This window comes from Mauremys mutica, chromosome 5, assembly GCF_020497125.1.
Source record: "Mauremys mutica isolate MM-2020 ecotype Southern chromosome 5, ASM2049712v1, whole genome shotgun sequence".
NCBI classification, from domain to species: Eukaryota; Metazoa; Chordata; order Testudines; family Geoemydidae; genus Mauremys; species Mauremys mutica.
The window spans coordinates 57,978,366-57,994,721 of NC_059076.1; the positions used below are offsets into that span (position 1 = coordinate 57,978,366).

Genomic DNA, 16,356 nt, shown 5'->3' on the forward strand with positions numbered 1-16,356 from the left:
CATTCTTTAAAATAAAAATAAAATAATAAAACAAACCCGACATGTTACTAGGTAATGTTTGAAAGAACACATCATCATAGTGAAAAAAAAATCAGAACCACGCCAGTATCTCTTAAGTCATATTGGTGAGAAGAAAAAAAAAGTGTATTTCCTTTTTACTACAACTTCTTTATGCAGACATCAGAGCTCAATGACCATGTTCCATAACCAGAGGATAGCTTCTGTATTAAGGGATGCTGGGCACTGTGAAGTTGGGGAGGAAGTCTACAGTCTTCACGTGGTGCTCCCTCCCCCCGCCCCCCTATCTGTAGCTAAAGCAAAGCTAAAAAGTAGACAAAAGGCAAAATTGGAGCTCAAATTCTCATTGTACAAAGCAAAAGACAAATACAGCCTCAAGGAGTTGTCATTCACTTTTACAAGCCTTTCCTACTCCTGGGCTTTTATATGTCCTGCTCTATTCCTCAAGGAATCCCCCAAACCCTTGCCTCCTCTCCCCACCATACTCACTATAAAGGTTATCCCATCCCAAGACTATCACAAGCAACATTTCTTCCCCAGTGGTGCATGCTTCCATGCCCGCTATTGCTAGACGCACTGCACTGCTCAGTGCCTGCTAGCAAGTGAGCTCCATCAGGAGGTATCTACCTCCTAGCTATTAGGAGGGGAATTCAAGGTTCCCTCTTATCCTGCCACTACTGCTGGTCCCACATCTTCTGGCCAGAGGTCCAAAAGGTAGCTTACAGAAACAGACAGAGGGTGGGATTTTTCAAGTGTGCTTAGCATTGGCCTAACTCCAGTCTTATTGAAGTCCATGATAAACTCCTCCATTTGTCTCCAGTAGGAACAGAGTTAGGTCAATGATGAGTGTCAGAAAATGTGCAATATTTCTTCTCTCTGCCCCCCCCTCCCCAGGGAATGAAAAGTCTAACTCCTTCCAAATACACAGAGACCCCTTAAAATGGCTATAAATACCAGGGTTAGGATTTCACCCCATTTAAGTCATTAGCAATACTCCACTGATCAAACCTTAACCAAATTTTGATTTGTTTGGAAAGTTAGTCTGAGAATTTAATTTGTGTGTGTTGTAGCCACTTGGAGAGGTAACATTATATCCTCTTTTACCATTAGTGTATATTTGTTTGGATCAAAAAGAACCATCTTTCGAAGGGTATGACTAGACTGTAATCACAGGGTATGATTGCAGCTAGAGCAGACACATCTGGAACAGTGAAGCTGTGGCAGTGAGAGTAGTTTCCCCAGAGTTCCAGGTGGGCTTGTATAATCCAGGCTGAAGCAGCTTCAATATTCTGGAGCTAGAGCTAGCTAGATTAGAACTAGCTTGGGTATGTCAACTTGATCTGCAATCAAAACCTGTGACTGCAGTGTAGGCATACCCACCATAACTATATGCCTGCTGTTTTCCTCTAATGATATGTTGCAAGGCCTTACTTCCCTTATGTCCCACCAATACAGCTCTTGGACCAAAAGGCTAGTGCACACTATTTACATAGTGACCTATCAGAGTCTCACATCTAATAGTATTATAATGCACTTTCTGACAGGAGCTTAGTGCTGGGGATACTGGACAGCTATTTGGCAAGCATATTTATCTGGCAAAGAAACTGCCCACAGTCCAAGAATTGCCCATTCTCCTTAGTTCAAACGTTTTAATCGTGAGTTAATTACCTCTGAGTATACCAGTCCCTTAGGCCAGCAAAGGTCAAGGAGCCTATGGAAAAGTAGTAGTTAGCTACTCAACGTTCTATAGTACAAAACAACTTATATGCGAAGAAGACTGAAGTGTTTAATGAAGGGATTTATGTAAACAATTAGACAATTTAATTGTTATTTTTTTTAACAAAGGGAAGAGGCTAATTTTAAGATCTTTGCTGCCAGCAGCTAATCTTCCTTCTTTTTAATTAAGAAACCAAAACTACATCCATTTAGAAACCATGAAGCCATTTTGGATCAATTTAAACAGATAAGTGTGTGCATTAAATACTGCTCATGGCCACTTTTAAATGTTAGGCACAGTTGCAAAAAGTTATTCTCCCATGTAGAACTGAAAAGCAGCAATTAAAACCAGAGTATTCTATAACCTAACAGTCACTGTCTTACTTCTCAAAGCTGACAATGGAATGCCAACAACCCCCCCACACACATTCTTTGAAAATATAAAGAATGGTAAGGTTTTGACTTAAACATTCACAAACAAAGCAAGAAAATAGGATTGGATGACTGAACCTAGCTGGCAGCTCACATTTGTTTCCTCATCCCCCAATTATCCACTTTGCTTGTATGCTGAGATGGTTGAAATATTTTAATTTTTTCTTTAAAAAAATGTACATTGAATTTCTGACTAACCTCTCCCCCCGCCCCACACACTTTCACCAGTTCTACCTACAAGCACTGTAGTCATTCTTAAGAAGTCTACAGTGATTGCAAAATGTCAGAGATACTGCAGTATACTTGGAATAAAAAAATGTTACACCTGTAACACAGTGTGACTCCTTTCTGATCTAGGGGAAGATAACATGGTCTCCCCCGATTCTCTCACTGCCTCAGTTTCCTCACTCATCTAAGCCAGCAGACCAACTCACTGGCCAGTGGATCAATAAGTTTCCCACCAGTATTTCCCTCCCTTTTCCCAGGGTTTCATTTATTGATCAAACACAAAAAACATAGTTCAACATAAATCAAGACAGGTAAATTAGGTCCTGTCACCTGAGTGCCCCCCCGCCACCAAGGGACTACTTTCACTACCTATATAGTAGGCATCCCCCCAAAGTCTTTCACTTGGCTGGTGTGGCAATCACCCTTACAGGTCTTTTTCCTGACCCTGCAGCTGAGCTGTGTGGTGGTTTTATCTCACCACCTGGAAAGCAGGTACTTAGGCACAGGGAGGGCTATGCCCAATTCCCTTAAAAAGGCCCATTCTACCCTGTGACAGACACACTGGTAAAATTCTGTCCTCATTGAAGTCAATGGCAAAGTTTCAATTGACTTGAATAAGGACAGAATTTCATCCTATATTTAGTCACTAGGACAGTAGTGAAGACCACCACATATAGGTTATGGTGTCATGCACAGTAAATAAAACAAAAGGATTTTTTTTAAATCACTATAAAAGTAGGAGTTGCCCCATAACCTTTAGAAAATGTCCCCTCCCTCCATTGATATCCTGGTTGATTGCCATGCTAATCACAGAGGGCTATATTTCAGTTATGCTGAATGTATACAATATAGTTCAGGAAGCATCTGGGGATATTTTTGATTAACCAGGCTTGTATGAACCTAAAAATAAATAAATATAATTTTATATTTTTGTAAATTTCTCCGTGACTGAGCTCATCTAGAGTGGTTTTAGGATTGGAGTGGGATAGTAATTAGTTGTGACCAACTAAAATGTGTCTCTAAAGGTTAGAAGACTGTTTTAGCCTGACAGAAGTTAAACGTACACAGAATCCTTGAGAGATTTGTGTTCTCTCTTCTTGACAGTTCTATTTTTATTATGCCTTTCAACACACATGAGTTTTGGTGACAGATCTAGGAAAAAAAAGGGACAAAAGTTTATTTATATGTAGAATTTTCTTCCCTGGTTGTTTGCTTTTTAAAATTTAAAACAAATCAGATTGTTATAATGCATGTTAGAATACCCTATTCTGTTTTTTTTCCTGAAGACAGTACATTTTGTCTTAATTGAATTCAAGTGTCATTTTAACTGTAACAGACTGGCCACAAGCATGCATTACAGACATTCAGATGAAGCAAAAAGTTCTCTAGTGAAAGTAGACAGCATAGAACAGCCATGGAGATACAGAGTACACCCAGAGTATAAGCATACACTTCGGCACAGCAGTCCAACTTGATGCTATATAGTGTGTTTCAAGGTTACATTCAGATGGTGGAAGGTGGAGTGACCTCACAGCACCAGCAACATGACATTTCTAGTGTTCTGATGCTATTTTTAGCCACATCAATTTCAGAGGAAAGAACTAGTAGAACATAACATGGTTAGATCTTAGGGTACGTCTACACCAGGGGATTATTCCGATTTTACATAAACCGGTTTAGCAAAACAGATTGTATAAAATCGAGTGCGCGTGGCCACACTAAACACATTAAATCGGTGGTGTACATCCACGGTCCGAGGCTAGCATCGATTTCTGGAGCGTTGCACTGTGGGTAGCTATCCCGTAGTTTCTGCAGCCCCCCCCCCGCCCCTTGGAATTTCCGGGTTGAGATCCCAGTGCCTGATGGGGCAAAAATCATTGTCGCGGGTGGTTCTGGGTACAGCCTCACCCCTCCCTCCCTGAAAGCAGCAGACAACCGTTTCGCGCCTTTTTTGCTTGGTGAACTGTGCAGACGCCATAACACAGCAAGCATGGACCCTGCTCAGCTCAATACCGCAATCGTGGCTGTTTTAAACACCTCGCGCATTCTCGTGCAGTATATGGTGAACCAGGACCTTCAAACCGAGGCGAGGAGGCGGCGGATACGGCAGCGCGGCGATGACAGCGATGAGGACGTAGACACAGAATTCTCTCAAACCACGGGCCCCTGCGCTTTGGAGATCCTGATGGTAATGGGGCAGATTCTATCAATTGAACGCCGATTTTGGGCCCAGGAAACAAGCACTGACTGGTGGGACCGCATTGTGTTGCGGGTGTGGGACGATTCCCAGTGGCTGCGAAACTTTCGCATGCGTAAGGGCACTTTCATGGAACTTTGTGACTTGCTTGCCCCTGCCCTGAAACGCCATAATACCAAGATGAGAGCAGCCCTCACAGTAGAGAAGCGAGTGGCGATAGCCCTGTGGAAACTTGCAACGCCAGACAGCTACCGGTCAGTCGGCAATCAATTTGGAGTTGGAAAATCTACTGTGGGGGCTGCTGTGATGCAAGTAGCCAAAGCAATCACTAAGCTGCTGCTACGAAAGGTTGTGACTCTGGGAAATGTGCAGGCCATAGTGGATGGCTTTGCTGCACTGGGATTCCCTAACTGTGGGGGGGGCGCGATAGATGGAACCCATATCCCTATCTTGGCACCGGAGCACCAGGGCACCCAGTACGTAAACCGGAAGGGGTACTTTTCAGTGGTGCTGCAAGCACTGGTGGATCACAAGGGACATTTCACCAACATCCACGTGGGATGGCCAGGGAGGGTTCATGACACTCGCATATTCAGAAGCACTACTCTGTTTAAACGGCTGCAGCAAGGGAATTACTTCCCAGACCAGAAATTAACAGTTGGGGATGTTGAAATGCCTGTCGTTATCCTGGGGGACCCAGCCTACCCCTTGATGCCATGGCTCATGAAGCCATACACAGGCAGCCTGGACAGTGGTCAGGATCTGTTCAATTACAGGCTGAGCAAGTGCAGAATGGTGGTGGAATGTGCATTTGGCTGTTTAAAGGCGCGCTGGTGCACATTACTGACTCGCTCAGACCTCAGCCAAACCAATGTCCCCTATGTTATTGCTGCTTGCTGTATTCTCCACAATCTCTGTGAGAGTAAGGGTGAGACCTTTATGGCGGGGTGGGAGGCTGAGGCAAATCACCTGGCCGCTGATTACGCGCAGCCAGACACCAGGGAGATTAGAAGAGCACACCAGGAAGCGGTGCGCATCAGAGAAGCTTTGAAAACAAGCTTCATCAATGGCCAGGGTACAGTGTGACTGCTGTGTTTGTTGATGAACACCCACCCCCCTTGATTGACTCATTCCCTGTAAGCAACTCACCCTCCCCCTTCGAGTACAGCTTACTTATGCAAATAAAGGCACTATATTTTAAAAATCATGATTTATTAATTCATTATAAAAAGAGGGAGAGAAGTAAGGGTGTGGTTTGGGAGGAGGATAGGAGGGATGGAGAAGGGCAGTAAAAAAATTTCACATTAATGACAGCCTTCTGGTTGGGCTGTCCACGGGGGTGGAGTGGGCAGGTGCACGGAGCCTCCCCACACTTGTTCTTACACGTCTGGGTGAGGAGGATGTGGAACATGGTGAGGGTTGAGGGTGGTTATACAGGGGCTGCAGCGGCACTCTGTGATCCTGCTGCCGTTCCTGAAGCTCCACCAGACGCCGGAGCATGTCAGTTTGATCACGCAGCAGCCCCAGAGTTGCATCCCGCCACCGCTGATCTTCCTGCCGGTCTTCCTGCCGCCACCTCTCATCTCGGGTGTCTCTGTCCTCACGTTCACTGGCATCTTTCCTGTAATTTGATACCACGTCCTTCCACTCATTCAGATGAGCTCTTTCCTTGCGTGTAACTTCCATAATATCCAAGAACATTTCACCTCGTGTCTTCTTTTTCCTCCGCCTTATCTGGGCTAGCCTTTGGGATGGAGTAGGGAGGCTTGAAAAATTTGCAGCTGCATGAGGGAGAGAAGTATTTAAAAAGATACATTTTACAGAACAATGGTTATACTCTTTCACAGTGAAGAGCACTATTCACCTTACATAGCACATGTGATTTCCCTACAAGGTCGCTTTTTTCATCTTAATACTGAGTGCCTGCAGCTCTGGGGTTACAGATCTCACAGACACAGGTCCGGGCATCAGAATTCAGCTTGCATGAGGCCATGGTAAGCCACTGTCTTTCGGCTTCTGCAGTGATTTACCCCTCCCCACAACGCATGGCTAATACCATGCTAGCTCCCTGCTAATCAACACCCTTCCCCCCCCACTGCCTGTCTGGTAGCTTGGGGAAGATCCCCGCTGACCAAACACAAAAAAAGATCGGCATTTCACTCCTCCCCTCCCCCCGCTTGGCTACGTGCAGAAAGGGTTTTCTTTTAAGCTGCTGCAGTCCACGAACCCAGTAGGAAAATGGCCATCCCCCTTACTTAAATTCCTGATTTTCAACCAGGGTACCCTGAACGATATCACTTTGCTGAGGATAACACAGCGAGATAAAGAACGGATGCTTCTTGAATGACAGCAATCACCGGGACCATACGCAACTATGCTTTGCCATGCATTGATACCTGATTACTTGCTACATGCATGGCGTGGTAAAGTGTCCTACCATGGTGGACAGAACAAGGCTGCCTTGCCCAGAAACCTTCTGCAAAGGCTTCTGGAGTACCTCCAGGAGCGCTTCATTGAGATGTCCCTGGAGGATTTCCGCTCAATCCCCAGACATGTTAACAAACTTTTCTAATTAACTATACTGTCAGCGAATGCATCCCAAGTCCTCAGGGCAAATCAATCATTAAAAAACGCTTGCTTAAAAAACAATCTTTGATATTTGCAAAGGTACACTCACCAGAGGTCCCTTCCATGGCTTCATTGTCTGGGGTAGTGGGTTGGGAGGGTAATTCCATCAGGGTGAGAAAAAGCTCCTGGCTGTTGGGGCTCATGGAGTGCTGTGTGCTCTCTGCAAGGTCGTCCTCCTCACCTTCTTCATCGTCATCTTCCCCGTCCGCATAATCCTCAGCCATGGCAGAGATTACAACCCCCACCTCAGAATCCACGATCAGGGGTGGGGTACTTGTGGCGCAGCCCCCTAAAATAGCATGCAGCTCAGTGTAGAAGTGGCATGTTTTTGGCCTTGCCCCGGACCTTCCGTTTGCTTCTTTGGTTTTCTGGTAGGCTTGTCTGAGCTCCTTAACTTTCACTCTGCACTGCAGTGAGTCCCTGGTGTGGCCTTTATCCGTCATAGACCTTGCAATTCTTTCAAATACTTTTTCATTTCGTCTTTTTGAACGCAGTTCTGTTAGCACTGAATCCTCTCCCCAGACAGCGATCAGATCCAGTACCTCCCATGCAGTCCATGCTGGGGCTCTTTTTCGATTCTCAGGAGACTGCATTGTTACCTGTGCGTGGTCACCTGTGCTGATGAGCTCTCCATGCTGGGGAAGCAGGAAATGAATTTCAAAAGTTCGCGGGGCTTTTCCTGTTTATCTGGCAAGTGCATCAGAGTTCAGAATGCTGTCCAGAGCAGTCACAGTGATGCACTGTGGGATACTGCCCGGAGGCCAAAACCGTCGATTTGAGGCCACACTAACCCTATTCTGATATGTTAATCCCGATATTAGCACTACTCCTCTCATCGGGGATGAGTACAGAAACCGATTTAAAGAGCCATTAAAATCGATATAAGGGGCCTCTTAGTGTGGACGGGTGTGGCGTTAAACTGATTTAACGCTCCTAAAACCTGTTTAAACGCGTAGTGTAGACCAGGCCTTAGTTGTTACTGTTAGGTAGTAAAAGCAGGGCACAAAGACAGACCAAAACTTCATGAAGTTTCCCAAGCTTGATTCATAACAGGTGCATGTATTTCAGACGGAGACTCTCTGAGAAACCAAGTGAAAATGGCATCTGTTGAGCCGAGAGGACCTCCCCAGTCATGTGGGGCAGGCTCAGCCAATTAAGGATGCAGAACAAATACCATTTGACATACCCCATTGGATCTATCCCAAACAAACATCACTTCAACAGGAAATACTTTATGGACAACCAGATAAAGCAAAAAGTTCTCAAATAACTTTGAAGGACAATTTATGAATTTAAAATAGTTCAACACACCTGCTGGTTTGCAAACAAATATTCAAAATCAACCCTGATTGAAGTTTGACCTGCATTTAGTTAAAACCAAGTTCTTCCACACAGTTTTAATAAATAGGCAGCAGGATGAAAGAACATCTACTTTCTACCTAAAAGAATGAGAGTATGAACAATCAGATTTCTGTGTCTACCTTATCAGAGTCAGCTCCTGAATGCACATGTGCTTAGTCCTATTGAATTCAGTGGGGATGCTTGTGTATGTTTGCAAGATCCTGTCCTAAAATAGGGCACCATTTCTACTGATCCTGCACATTTTTACTTAAACTTATTCAGCTGAAGGAGGAAGTCATAGTAAATGAACTAATTTAAAACAATTAAAATCTCTAGTAGTAAATTAATTTCTGAAGCAAGCTGCAAAAGAAAAACTGCTCCAGGAATTGCTCAACAGCTAGGATGAATGAATAATGGGCGTATTACCATAGCAGGTTCCAAGGTTTTGCAGCTGCCACCATGCTCAAGTGTTTGCTTTCTTAAGTAGAGACTAATGGAACTTTCAATCTTCAGTAAATAGGATTCATATGAAACAAAATTTTAATGCTGCAAGAGCATTGGCTGGGTAAGAATCCTACAAACATTTTTAGAAGGCAGTTCTTTTTTCTCTGTCCTCTCTTGTATTAGTCGACTGATTAACTTTGAACAGCTTTGTGCCAAATGTTTTCCCCTTCATCTTCTTGTCAGTCTATACATGCATAGCAGTAGCACCATAGGTATTACTGTATGGGAATCTTCATGTTACCCTTCTTCAGTCCTTCATTTTCCCCAGAAGAAGGATCAATATTCAGAATGGTCTTTGTAACACATTTCAATTATAACTCAGAAGGAACAGCAATGAGAAGTTAGAAATCCCTTGGCTATATGGGATTAACAGCCTAAACGATCATATTTTGCCAAGTTCATTATGAAGCTGAAGCTTCTTTTATTCCATTATGTCAGCTAGTTCTTTCCACATTCCATCATTTATCTTGGACAGTATTATTTACAGGCAATGGATGTGTGTTTAAATAGACTTCACTTGACCAATATTATTGATCAAAACCTGCAGCCTTAGATTTCGGGATCTGATGTAGAGAGATTTTTACATGGGTGAAACTCCATTTACAACAAGGAATGACTTATTTACTCCAGTACAAATAAATTTGTTATCCTAGCTGAAAATAAAGTTAAGAGCAGCCTAAAAGGGTTTTTGCTACTATCTACTTCCAGAATTTACCTGCTTTCTGCAATGGACATTATTTGTACTCTTAATACAGGAGTAAGCTTTTGTTCTAAAGGTTAATCTTATTTTGGTTTGGTTTAAATTAGGAAGATATTTTGTCTGTCAATCTGATATTAATACTCCCTTTGGACCAGATTCTACTGTTCCCTATTCCAGCTGAACAGAGTGTTGTAGTCCCATAGACATTTGCTACAAGCTGGTCATATTACATACCTGCACAAAGAGCTGATCTACATCAGAGACATCAGTTAGAATCATAGAATTTCAGGACTGGAAGGGACCTCGAGATCTAGTCCAGTCCCCTGCACCCAAGGCAGGACTAAATATTATCTATGTCCCTCAATTGACTGGACTGAACCATGAGTCCACACACTCCCTCTCTAAAAATTATTCAGTTGATTGCCAGGAAAGCAAAAAGAAGGAAATTATTGAAATAATTTGTAGGGGCGGTCTCTCAGTTGAGTGCCAGTGTGGATGCATTCCACTAGCACAATCAGTGCAGTCATTTCTCACAGCTGTCATCTTTGCCAGCTGACAGTCACCTGTCCCCTTTCCACAAAGCCTATCTCCCCCAAAAATGTCCTCCCTTCCAAAGTGTCCTGAAAAATGCCCCTTTCCCCAGCTTGGGGAAGAGCTGAAAGAATGGGGTAGGAGGCAGTCTCAGAGAACTGTGGGAGTTTCTCACACCAGAATTAAGATATTGTGAGTGAGGACAGGCAATGACTTTTCAGAACTGCCAGAACAGAACCCCATATTATACTTTCTTCCTGTCACATTTGCACCACATGACAACAACATTTTGAATTAGAAAATATTTGGGATCCTGAATGTCTCAGCTAAATAAATACAAGCTAGGATTATTGAACCACCGCTAGAAAACAGAATTGCTGTATGAGAGCTTGGGCAAGCCATTTAACTTTCTGTACCTCAGTTCCCTGTCTGTGAAATGGGAATAATAATGCTTTCCTACTTCACACAGAGCTTTCTGCTAATTAATCCACTAATATTTGTGATGTGAGAGATATCAGTGATAAGTATCAAAGAAAAGCCTGTAAATAAATTAAATAAATCAGTGCTATAAAAGCCAACTACTGCCATAAACACACAAAGAGACTTAACATTTGCAGAAAATCATAGCATCAGAGGAATAGCATTGTAATTGTAACTTACATAGCTTACTGTTATCCGTAAATATAACTTTTCACACTAATTTAAAAATTAGACCAATCATTTCAACTTTCTCATAAGTGAAACATTGCAACTAATGGTGCAAGCAGCACCAATCATGAAAAACAGTGCAAATACCAGTACTGTTATTTTTACTGAACTGCAATTGCATTATCTAGATCAATTTACATTTTTAGATAAAAAATATTAATGGAACCCGTTTTTCCTGGATCTCAATATCTTCAGGAAAATAGGACAGTTCTAGTCTTATAATTCTGGAAACAGCTGGAGGGAATATTACAACCACAGTCCACTGGTATAGTTAGGGCAAACCTCTTTAAAGTCTAGAAAAGAAATATGATATTATTGACTAAATCTCAAAGGGCCAGGTTGTGCATAAGGTACCTTGAATAGTACCCTGCACTGCAAGTAATTGCATAATTGTCAAAGTAATACATTAAAAAAATACCACCTACCTCTCAAAGCACTTTTTTCCAATCAATGGATTTCAAAGGAGGTAAGTAGCACTATAACCATTTACAGATGGAGAAACTGAAGCACAGAATAAAGGTTTCACACACTGGCCCAAACTTATAAAAAGTGGTACAGGATCACCACACCTGGTATTTATCAGGGACATCTGATGCAGTAAAATGTATCAGAGGTTCCAGACCTAAGTTATTTCAGTCTCTGCTTATCCATTCATCCAATTTTGTTCCAGCAGGGATAACTTGACAGGAGTTGGAAAACCATGTTTAAGCTATTTGATCTGAAAGAGCCTGCTCTACCTATTTCAAGCTGAGGAAAGTATTGTACATATAAGAGAAAATACTGAGAGTCATAGGAGAAAAATGAGGAGACTGGTTTATCATGCTTATTTCCCCCCCCATGCCATCATGCTTTTGTTTTGTTAGAGACAGAATTTTATTGCTACTATTGTAATATTTATGATGGAACTGTAAAGTCATTTTTTCATATGTGGAATTCCTAGTAATGTTAGCTAATGGCCACTGAGGATGCAAGTTATTGCCAGCATATGGTCCCTTCTACTTGTTAGGAAGTTATTTTTATTGAATTGCCTCACATGTGCATATTCATCACTCAGTGACAGAATAGTACTAGTAAAGGAGAGTTTCACGCCTTATTTTTTTAAAGAGGGGGAATATGTACTAGCCTAAAAATTGTACATGTAATAGAAATAGTTTAACTTTAAATAAGTAGTTTATGTCTGAGGGCCTTTGTAGATACAACAAGAATCCAATGCATATTTAATAGTTTTGACAGTCCCTTTTAAGAACAGATTGATTCTGCAACATGAAATTCAAATTTCACTGCATACAGATGAGACTTAAAACTTGAACTTTTGTAGGTGCAATTGTTTTATAAATTAAATCTCCCTACCCATTGCAGACATTTTTATTCTTATAGTATGCTCAGGAGCTAGTGTCTGAGCATAACCATTTATAAACAAATACACCAAGCTTTCGGGTTCTAATCTCAGGAGCTCAGGTCAAACACTGACTTCTCCTAGCACAGAGGATTCTCCTGCTGGTTTCACCTTCACCTAAGTGACCACGATGTGTTTTTTTTCTGGTATGTGGCTATTTTTCCAATTGATTGTCCCAGACTTTAAGAGCTTAAAAACATGATACCAAGTATCTGTTTTGTGTTCAGGAGCATGTCTGATAGGGGTGCTGTATAGGTTTTGGAAAGCTGTTCTCTCCAACTCCCGTGGACAGCAGCAGCTCTTTAGGGAAGGAACTGTCAGTGGTACCAGGACAGCATCACCATCTTGTGGTCACCAGGCTGATAGCAGTGGGACCTCTCCAGTAGCATTGGCACCACCATGCTGGCAAGAATGGGGCTCAGTCAGCAGTGACTAGAGTTGAGGAAGGAAAGGGGCAAGTGCAGGGAATAGGCTCCCTGCTCAGTGGGGTGTGACAAGTGACCCATTTTTCATTTGTTAACCTGATCACCTTACCAAAGGCCACTACACACAGTTTAAATACTGAACTGCATGCAGTTAGCTGCATAGTCTGATTCTTCTGTTTAGAATTCTCCCCTTTGGTGTGCAGTAGTCTAGTAGCACTGCACTTGGTCTTTTGAGTTATCATTTTTGGTTACCTAAGGATGCAATAGTGAAAGTGCTGTTCTGAGGTGAGGAGTGTGGTATTGGGAACTGTAACATCAAGGGTTTTAGCTTCCCAGAGAAAGTCTGGGGGAGAGATGCTAAAGAAGCCAGGTTCTGTTATACAGAGGTAGTTTGGAATTATGTCACTGAATCTCCTTCAGGAATCACTCTGGGGCCCAAAGTTCATGAACACCCATATGGCTACCAGGAGTAAACAGAAATTAAAGACAGTAACTAGAATGGAAGAAGAGAGCAGCTTAAAGCTCCACCAGAGCTGAAACTCTGGAAACATAGACAATGAGATGAGATTTAAGTTGACCTTCAGTCTGCAAGCTCTGGGAACCAGTGACAAGGAAGAGTATCAGAAGGTAGTTTTATTTCTGACAATAGCAAGTTCTGATGCACTTGAGGTGAGCCTTGTTTGCCTGAGTTGCTATGAAACTGGAGTGCAGAAATTTGGGGGAGCATTGCACTCCATGTAAAATGAAAGCTAAGATTTTTAACCAGAGGTTACACAAAGAACATGAAAACTATACATGAATATATGGTTGATCTAATCTTGTAATTTTATTAGAGACCAGGTTATAGCTAGAATCCAGAACCTAAATAAATAAATAAAAATCAGAGACTACTGGGTCAGAATTGGTTCTTGACTAGGGACTTGGAATTTGCCAAGCAATGGAAGTCATCCAGTCTGGAACAAAAGCTTATGAACAGAGAAGTGTGATGACAGTATAGACGTAACTGAAAATCCAAAATACAACAAGAGACTTGAGGCAGCAAGACAAGTGGAGCTCAAAGTCAGAGTCAAGCAAGAACAGCACATGGAAATGCACACTGTCATCCAACACAAGTCAGGAAAATGCTTAGTATGTGGGAAAAGATGCAAATATCACTTTGCAAGAGTTTGCAAGCACCAGCAGAGTGTGCAGCATGGACAAATGGGATGATGATGACGACGACGACAGCAGCACCACTATCTCAGGTGAATTTTTCATAGGAGCAATGGACATTGTTGCAGCAGCAGATGATTGGCTTGTCAGCCTGAAAGCAAGTGGTCCCTTTATTCATTTTAAATTGGAAACAGGTACACAATCCACTGTATTTCCAGACACCAATGTTAATAACACTAAAAGAAAAGCCACAGGTGATGAAAGGTAAACTGGGAAAACTCAGCATGAGCATATCCCCACTATATATATATATATATATATATATATATATATATAGGTAAATCAACTGGAAGTGATAAGACTTGTAATAGTACTAGGCAAAGAGAGCCCCCATTATTGGGTTAAGAGGGTGTCAAGCCCTTGTTCTCATCAAGAGGGTGCACTCATTGGAGGGGCAGTGGACCAAAATACTTGAGAAAGTTTGAGGATATATTCCAGGGGAAAGGAAAGCTTTCAACTGAGTACAAAGAGAGTTGAAAGAGCCCAACTATACCACAATTCACACCCCTAGAAAGTTCCAATCACCCTAAGGGGGAGGCTAAGAAGAATAGCTGAATAGGCCCATTGCTCTGGAAATCAGAGCAAGTAGAAGAACCAACAGGTACACTTAGTCTATGTAGAAAAGAAAAAAGGAGACAGAAACCTTCTCTTACATATAGATCCAAAATAATTAAGTGTTAAAAGGGAACAGTTCTCACTATCTAGAAGGGGAGACATTTTGGAGATGTCTGATGCCAAGTATTTTTTTTGTGTTTGATGCATCAGGAGGGTTCAGGCAAATACCTTTAGAAAAACAGCACATATCTGTGCACATTCCACACCCCCTTTACAAAACAGCATTCCCACAGACCATTGCTTGGATTGCGGGCAAAGAGGTACTAAGTGGTAATATTGCAAAAAGTTACCCAGAAGATTAATATTAGATCATAAAGATACTGTAAAGGAGCATCTATCTCCAACATGTCAATCACAGGATACAGCTTGTGCATCAATGCTAATGAAAATAAAGAGAACTTAGATGCTCTATAGAAAATTGTGTCCCCTAGAAACTTAAGGGACTCCAAACTGAGAAGAGGGTTGACACTTTTATGGATATGCACAGAATCACACTATAAAAAGGGGATGCCCAGAATGGGAAAATTGAGCTCCCTATGAGAGACTCCAGCAGGAACTAGCCCTCTACTGATGATCAAGCCATGAGAGACTCAATCAGACCCTAACACTAGTGTGAAGGATGTGAGTCTAATGATATTTGTAACTTGTGCATAGGTCAGTATAGAATTTCTATATGCTTGGATAATCATTAACTTTAATTGTAACTAATAAAGCTTGTAAAGCAGATTAGACCTTGTACTTGTGAATGTATGTGTGGTCACTACCCTTGGTCTGTGTGTTCCAAGAGACAAACTAAACCTGAAGCAAGTAGCAGAAGTGACATTTACTCTGTTAAGCTTGAAACTGTGGCCGCTAGAGCCAAACCCAGGCTGGTGTAACACCACATTAAAGTTTATTTTAAATTAAATAAAGAGGCTATACCAGGCAGCTCTGAAAAGAGCAAAAGCTTCTGGGCTAAAGCTGAACAAATGTGAATTCCATATAATGGGAATAGCATATCCAGGTGCACAGATAAAAATCACAGTAAGGTTAAGGCCATCCACAACATTCTTGCCCCAGCAGACAAGGAAGGAGTACAAAGATTCCAGGGAACAGTGAACTACAGAGGGAAATTAATCCAGCTGCTCAAAAACCCAAGAGCACTACTATGCAAAAGATGTCCAGCAGACATAGGATGCAAAATCATGTCCAGTTCCATATATAGCCTTACCTTAGGCCTCTGTTTATTCTTCAACAGAAAAAAAAAAAGATAATGTCCTGTTCCCTACCTAGATTGTAGTTTTCCCCTTCACATTCTTCTGCTACAGCCACAGAAAAATACACTTCCAGCTCTCTCCTACTCCCAGGCACCTATTTGTATCCCCCAGCTGGGAATCATCAGACCCAATCACTTGCTGCTGTCCAGCTGAGTTTAATGAGTCCCAGCACCTACTTGCCAAGCTATTTTTCAGAACAGAGCTGGCAACTCCCTAGCACCCTGACCCTTAAAGGGGCAGACCACCCTGTTACAGTGTGCTTAAGTAATTTGTTGGATTCCGGGTTTTACAGCTCCCATTGAAGTCAGTGGATATTTGGGAAGGGCAAGGAATTCAGCAGCAGGAGGCTTTGTTATAATATTCAGACAATTGGAACAAAAATATGAGTGAGAGGTGTACTTCATCCTGACACCAGTTTTTTACCCATATGACATGCTAAATCACCACAA

At 42.2% G+C, this 16,356-nt stretch overlaps 1 long non-coding RNA gene across 2 annotated transcripts in view; it reads right to left on the reverse strand.

Annotated features, from left to right (window-relative positions):
• The window catches only part of LOC123371920, a 31,455-nt gene extending 15,493 nt beyond the window's left edge, over window positions 1–15,962 (reverse strand). For both annotated transcript variants that reach the window (XR_006580008.1, XR_006580009.1), the window contains exon 1: window positions 15,862–15,962. This is a non-coding gene — a long non-coding RNA (uncharacterized LOC123371920). The remainder of the gene's footprint in view (window positions 1–15,861) is intronic.
• Window positions 15,963–16,356: the final 394 nt, after the last annotated feature.